At 30.1% G+C, this 7,164-nt stretch overlaps 1 long non-coding RNA gene across 1 annotated transcript in view; it reads left to right on the top strand.

Annotated features, from left to right (window-relative positions):
* LOC136795105 (uncharacterized) overlaps positions 1–6,613 on the top strand; it is a 14,168-nt gene extending 7,555 nt beyond the window's left edge. Inside the window, exons 2-3 of the long non-coding RNA XR_010842650.1 lie at positions 3,304–3,567; positions 6,482–6,613. This is a non-coding gene — a long non-coding RNA (uncharacterized lncRNA). The remainder of the gene's footprint in view (positions 1–3,303; positions 3,568–6,481) is intronic.
* The last annotated feature ends 551 nt before the right edge of the window (positions 6,614–7,164 follow it).

Genomic DNA, 7,164 nt, shown 5'->3' with positions numbered 1-7,164 from the left:
ATTAAAATTTCAATTATATGTATAATTATAATTTATATGTATACTTGAATACGTAAACATTGTATGTATACATTATATGTATATATAAACACATTTTCGTCCTATATCGGCCTTCGAATCGTTTAAAAAAAAATAGAAATAACTTCAACACTATTGAACCAACCTACACTAAACTTAGAAGTGGTTCAGGAATCTATATACTACACCAAAGGACACAAACCGGGTCTAATTACACAAATTAGAACTTGAGATCTAAAATAAAACGTTTCAATTTTTTTCTCTATTTTAAATTTCACCCTTATAAGGGACATTAAATGTAAATTTAGTTGATTCTGGCTAAAAGAGAAGACATCCAGAGCATTCCAACGATTATATTAAGTTGATACAATGAAGAGGAGTTATGAACAATAGTTACTGGAAGAAAAAAAAATTCTCCAAATAATTCTCAAAGTGAAAAATTTCTAATTTTCAATTTCTTTAAAAATAGTATTTAGAGGTTTGAGACGACACTAAAAACGAATGTGATATTCTTTGTTATAAAAAAAAAATGTTGAGCTACTTTACTCCTAGCCACATTATATTTTTTAAACTTTTTTTTAAATATAATATAGGTTAATGGTATCAGTGATATTTTTTTCTTATTCCTCGGAAAGAGATGGGTTGATTGGTGTACAATAACTGTGAAAAAAAGCGTATACTTTCATTATTATTATGGTTTGGAAACGTAAATAAAACTGACATATAGGAGAAGGAATATAACAGATTCTTTTTTATTAGATTTTTTGGTAACATTTTTCCCTTTTAATACCTGAGCCTAATTATATCTAATAAAAATCCCTCAATTCGAGAGGAATATGAAAAACATAATTTTCCTCAACAAAATCCTGGATTCAGTCTATCTGTAATTATAATTCAGTCTTTTATAATGTATTTTCCACGCACATACATGGGACATTTAACCAAGGGTAACCAGAATACACTAATGCTATATTACTAGTAGCTTTTGATAATGAAAACACGCTGACATGAAAAGGATATAGTGAAGGGGTCAATGAAATCAACAAATTTTCCTTTGGTTATTCTATTACCTAAAAAACAGATTAGAATTGGAGCCATAATATAAAAAGTATGTACTCCGAGCTAAGAACCAAAAAATTAACTTTTTTTCTACGTAGATATCGGGGATATCAGTATATTTCAACCTTTCCATGGCGAAAAAAAAAAGCACTTAAATTGGTTCAATAATTCAAACGTTTATTGTAATACAAGATTCGACTATTCCCTTTTATATTTTATTATTTATTAAAAAGTTTAAATTAAAAACTAATGAAAATAGAAGCTTCGAATTCAGTAGAATGTTGTAATTTATCGGTTCTAAAAATTTTATAAAAATATCATTAGATTCAATATGGCTACTAAGAGTTGGTAGAATTGTAAACTTGCAATTACTGATATAGTAAACACATTATAACAGAAAAATAAATGTTTCAAATTTAATTTGTTACTGCCATTTATTCAAAACTAAATCGGAAAACAACACTAAGATGCTCAAGTACGGCTTATTGGCCTTTTACGGCAAATATTCCGGAGAAAGTAATAAATTTATAGTCCTATGCGATAAATATCTCAAGGGGAAATGTAGACAGACTGTTTTTGGATAGAACGATTATTATTACTACTTAAATGTTAAAACTTAACAAATATATTCCATTTAATTTATTTTAGTATTTTAAAAATAACTTTACCTAATGGAAAATGTTGCAAGAGACATCCTTCGAATCCAGTCTCTATACATCGATATCACATATTTTACTGGGATTTCAACATTGTCTAGGCCAAATGAATGATGGGATAGTAAATGAATTCAAAGATTATTCCATTTAACAGATACCATATTTAGCCCATTTTCCCAAAATGGCAGAATTTTTAGTACATTTTTACCACTTGACCAATAGACATGTTAACCACATTCCTGATGTGGGCTCATATACAAATTAAAATGTAATTTTATAATATCCTTTAATGTTTTAAAGAAGAAAAGGTTTGATTTTGTTTTTAAAAAATTGTCAAAGGGTGAACGATTGTTGATAATTCTGTTGGTGGTAAGCAAATACAAGCCTTAGACATTTTATTAGGCGCCCTAGCACAGTTACGCCATAAGAGCTATCCCATCTGCTCCCACCACCCCCTTTAAAAAAAAAAACTGTTATATATCACTTTATCTCTGAATTTTATTTCATTTAGTAAGTTCATTAGCATTTTGAAAACCAACGTTTACCTCGATCGTGTGACCGAGGACAGTGAATTCAAACAGAATATAAAATTTGGAATAATATTTATATAATGTTTTGTATTTTCCTTCTTTTTTTTAAACCATAATTCCAACATATGTACCTACAATATTATTGAATATGAACTATATGAAACATTATATAGGAATTATGGATTTTTTTAAACTCCTAAAATTTACTAGATAAGACTTGTCCTAAGCTTTTCGTATGTAAAATAAAATTTGAAATTAATATTAGTATTGAGTTTCGTGTCTGTCCTTATTATAAAAATGTCCTCTTTTTTCGAAAGAAATGTACCCCATTCTATATATTCCTTCTGGTCACACTGGTCTGGAAGAGAATGGCAGGAAAACTTAATACAGAAAAATAGTATGGAAGAATCAGTGTTGCCATATGAAGCGAATATTTACCTTCTTCGTCTCTTTATTGGCTGGATATTCAAAACCGTTCTAACCACAGGACTAGACTAAAATCTTGTGGGCAAATACAATTGTGAGCGTGAGCTTGTTGGAAATAACTACAATCAGGCATGACTTGACATAGTGATAATTCTTCCATAAAAGAATTTACTCTTTATTTCAATCTCTTTGGCTCCCTTCGTCAATTTAACTGAGAAATCTATATCCAGGGACTAGCCTATGGATTGTGATTTTGTGCATTAAACTCAAATGCTGATTTGTAACACAATCCTCCAGGAATAAAAAACTTCAGCTTTAGCCTGTCGTGTGCAGCTGCAGTTTGCTTAACAAAGGCTGCAAATATAACAATTTAATTTTTGTTTTCTGTTGTTTCAACAGGTGGTTGTTATCCTCGTGCTACCCCTCTTCTGCTTATTCCTCCGCCTCCTGGCACAAGACAAAGCTTCTCCGAAATTTCAATATTTTTTAGAAGGCCTTTCCTCTGCAAAAATGACAAAACCAGTTCTTCTATCATAAGCCAGAATACTTCTGTACATTTAAAAGAGTATTGCAGCCATGGCCTTTTCATTATTGTATTTAATCTTGCTTTTCAGATGTAACATGGATTTATCTCTGGATTCAGCCAACTTGGGGGTCCCATAAGTGTGCACTCATGAATCTCCAACAATCGGCAACAAACTCCTAGGAATATTGTCACAGTGAGAATTACACTACCAATTTTTTCTTATTGCTCAGTCCTTGTAAAAAGATCGGATAATTACATTTCTATAACATTTTTGGTGAATCTTTTTAACAAGAGAGGATATTTAGAAAAATTCTGTCCTTCGTCATAACCATACCTTTTCCAGGAATTTGAGGTAAGTGGCTTGATAACTTGATGATACTACGTATATAAGTTGGAGAATTAATAAAAATTACAAATTGTATTTATACTCTTATTCTAAATTTTTACAAAAAAATATTACGTTACTATGTGCTAACTGCTTTGCTATTTCTAGACTTAGGGATGTATATAGATTAATTGAGCACATTTGAAAGTTTGATATAAATTAACATACATTATAATTTTAATTTATATACTGGATTAATGATTGAATTAATTTCTTATATTTTTTTAGTTTATAGTTTTTTTTTTGGTTTGCAATACAGAACTTGTAGATCTTTGGCCAACCAAATTAGCCTTCTCCACGCCTGCCTATCTTGGGCTACTGCTTTCCAGTTTCTTGCATGCAGCTCTTTTGCATCTTTGTTGATTCTATCTATCCATCTGGTTTTTGGCCTCCCATGTGATCTCTTGCCAAATACACTGGCATTCATTGTTGTGTAGAGGCTTTGAGCCACATGTCCATCTTAATCTTCTTGGATTAATGTCATTAGATATTGGCTGACCGGTCTCTGCAAGCAGTTCACTACTAGTTCTCCTCCTCCATGTGTTAATGTTCTGGTCCCAGATATCTCCTATAATTGTACGGAGGACTTTCTGTTAAAATATCTCGATTCTGCTTTCTCCAAATAACTACTCAACAGACTAAACCCACAAATAGACCCTAAAATCAGAGATTATCAGAGGAGATCATTCCTTCAGAAAGGGAAGATCATGTCAAGAACAAATCTTGAGCCTAAAATTATTGATAAAACACTACAAGACAAACAGAGATGATAAGAGAAAAATTGGAAAGAAAGAAAAAACAAAAACAAGATTGAAGCCAAACGTAATATCCGCGTGTTCTCTAAGACCAAGAAAAAAAATTACCCAAGGTATACCTCCACAAAGGAGTAAAAAAAGGGAGCCTAACTTCATTGCACTTTTTGAGGGTGAATAAAAAAGATATCTGAAGAAATTGATATCTAAATTTTGTTGAAATGGTTAGGATTTAATTACTTAACAAATAATTTTCTACCAAAATGTTAAAAAAATGATTTTCAATTCATAGTATAACATTGCTAACTACTCTGTAGTGGGAGGAATGGATAACTGTAGGAGTAATGTTGGATTGAAAAGGCCACTTGCTTGACAAGCTGATTTTAGAAAGAACAGATGGCAGATGACTGAACCCATTCTGCGAGAATGGTAACTCGTCAAGAAGAAATAGATTAGATGGCTCCTGACAGAATTAATCAAGGTCAGAAGATATATCACCAGTCAAATGTTTTTGGAGTAAAACTCGTGCCACTGTGAAGATAACTCTTAAAATCGATCTATTACCCCCCAAAACTACTTTAATGGCCCTAATCAGTATCTTAGCCAAGTTGTCAAATGATTGAGAGCTTCCTCCTGAAGAGGTAGTCAATTATTAAACTGTTTTGAATATTTGATTCTGGCTTCATCATTGTGAAGATTTCTATGTTACATTCAGTGGTGTATGTGAGTGCCACCTAGAAGGGGTATCTTTTTTATTGAATCAAACTAAAAATTAATATTTTCAATTATTTAAATCATAAGCGACTACCTCTATCAATAAACTAAAATAAATATATTTAAATAATATATAAGTCCAATAAACAGTATGACTTCTAATATAGAAGGATGTTAGCATTATTGTTTTAGAAAATAAATTCAATTTTCTAGAATAATTATTTAAATCAAATTACTATGGGAAATAAAAGCGTTTACACCATATTACATACCATTTACAATGAATTAATATAGCACAATTATTTTATTACCAAAAATATGTATATTCTTTGTTCCAATGTCGTTTACTGGATTCCCTGTTCTACAACTAGTTGTAATTCTTTCTGTATCAGCGAAACTAAAAACCAACTCAGAAAACGTATTTTCCAGTCAAAAACTTTCATCAACTCCTGTAACCCTTTTGCCTCTAAATTATCTAAACACGCTTTAAACCTCAATCATTCTTTCAACATGGATCATACAACAATTATTGCTACTGTCCCCAGCCATAAAAAACGCCTCATCTCGGAATACATACATATCAATTTAACACATAAATTTGTCAATCATAAAGTAGACAAAGATGGTATTTCCATGACACATCTTAAGCCTCATTAAACCTCAATAATTCTTCTTTCACTCTATGTTCTGCATTTTAGAACTTAATTTTCCTCCCATATCTTTTATCTTTTTTTTTATTTATTCTTTAATCCCCCCTCCCACATCATACTTTTCTTTTTTATATTTTATTTTCCATTCTTTTATTTTATTTTTATACATTTAGTCTGTACTTTATATTCACATGTTGTCTCCAACTTATACTTGCATTGATTACTTTATATTAATGTTTCTATAATATAATTTACACACTTTTGCACATCTACTTGTCTTGTATGTTTTATTTTTTCCCCATTGTATACAATCTTTTAATTTCATTTCTCCTTTTTTGTACTGTATACACTTTTTACGTTGTTTTTTCGCATTTATCCCTCTATATTGTGTATTATCACTTTATGTTTATTTTTTAAATATTTATTTAATTTGTTGATACTCTTTAATTCAACATTATTTTTAAATTTAACTTATGTTTAACCGCCACGCTCTTACCTGTCCACTTATTTCCTTACTCGATTGCCACCTATACGGTATGCTTCCTATCTTGTTCATTATCTTTCTTTATTCTTGATTTTACTCTTATTTCCTTTATCCATCTGTTGTGTGCCTGCATTTTTATATTTATTTTTTCGTTTTGTTTAATTGTCTAAATCCTTTTATTATTGTTATTTAATTTTAAGCTTCACTGTACAATTTCTTTAATTCTTAATTTACATTGTTCATTTATTTTTATCCCATTTAAATGTTTGTATCTTTTTTAGGCCTCATGAAGCCCTGTGACATGGGACGAAACGTAGCTCATAAATAGTTTTACGACTATTTCAATTTTTCTTTTACCGCAACAAGATCATCTTTCTTTTATATATACATTTTTTATCGGAAAAGAACGTAATTTTTGGATACACCCTTATTCTGCCTAACTAGAATATATCTACACAGGATTATAGCTAAACTTACCTAAATTATAGTGAGTTTAAATTCATCTATCTGTTATGTTAATTGTATATTTATATTATTTATTAATATGATTCTTATAATTAACTTTATTTTATGGATCAATGCTATTAACTTGTTTCATTGAATGGAGAGTGATATAAATTAACAACTTTGGGAAGAGGTCATTACTATCTAGGCTGTGAATTGCCCAACTAAACTCACTCATTCCTACCTTGTCACCAAACAAACGCCACCAAAATGTCAGTATTACAATAAAAATATACCACATCTTTCAGGAGTGCCCTTACTTTACATCACACAATAGTTTTGTATTAACCCAGCTATATCAACAATGCTTAGGAACGATAATAAAACAGTGCAATTATATTTACACCTGATTGCAGTTAAATTCCTAATTATCTAGATATATTTTTTTCATTCATTGTGAATTAAAGATAAGTTAAGTCATATAAAGTTCGATTTTTTTTAAATTGAGTGAGTAAAAAAA

Source organism: Halyomorpha halys, unplaced genomic scaffold (genome assembly GCF_000696795.3).
Source record: "Halyomorpha halys isolate HHAL.00 unplaced genomic scaffold, Hhal_1.1 Scaffold1776.1, whole genome shotgun sequence".
Classification (NCBI taxonomy): domain Eukaryota; kingdom Metazoa; phylum Arthropoda; class Insecta; order Hemiptera; family Pentatomidae; genus Halyomorpha; species Halyomorpha halys.
The sequence above is the reverse complement of the archived record's forward strand: the minus strand, read 5'-3'. Positions and strand labels throughout refer to the sequence as shown.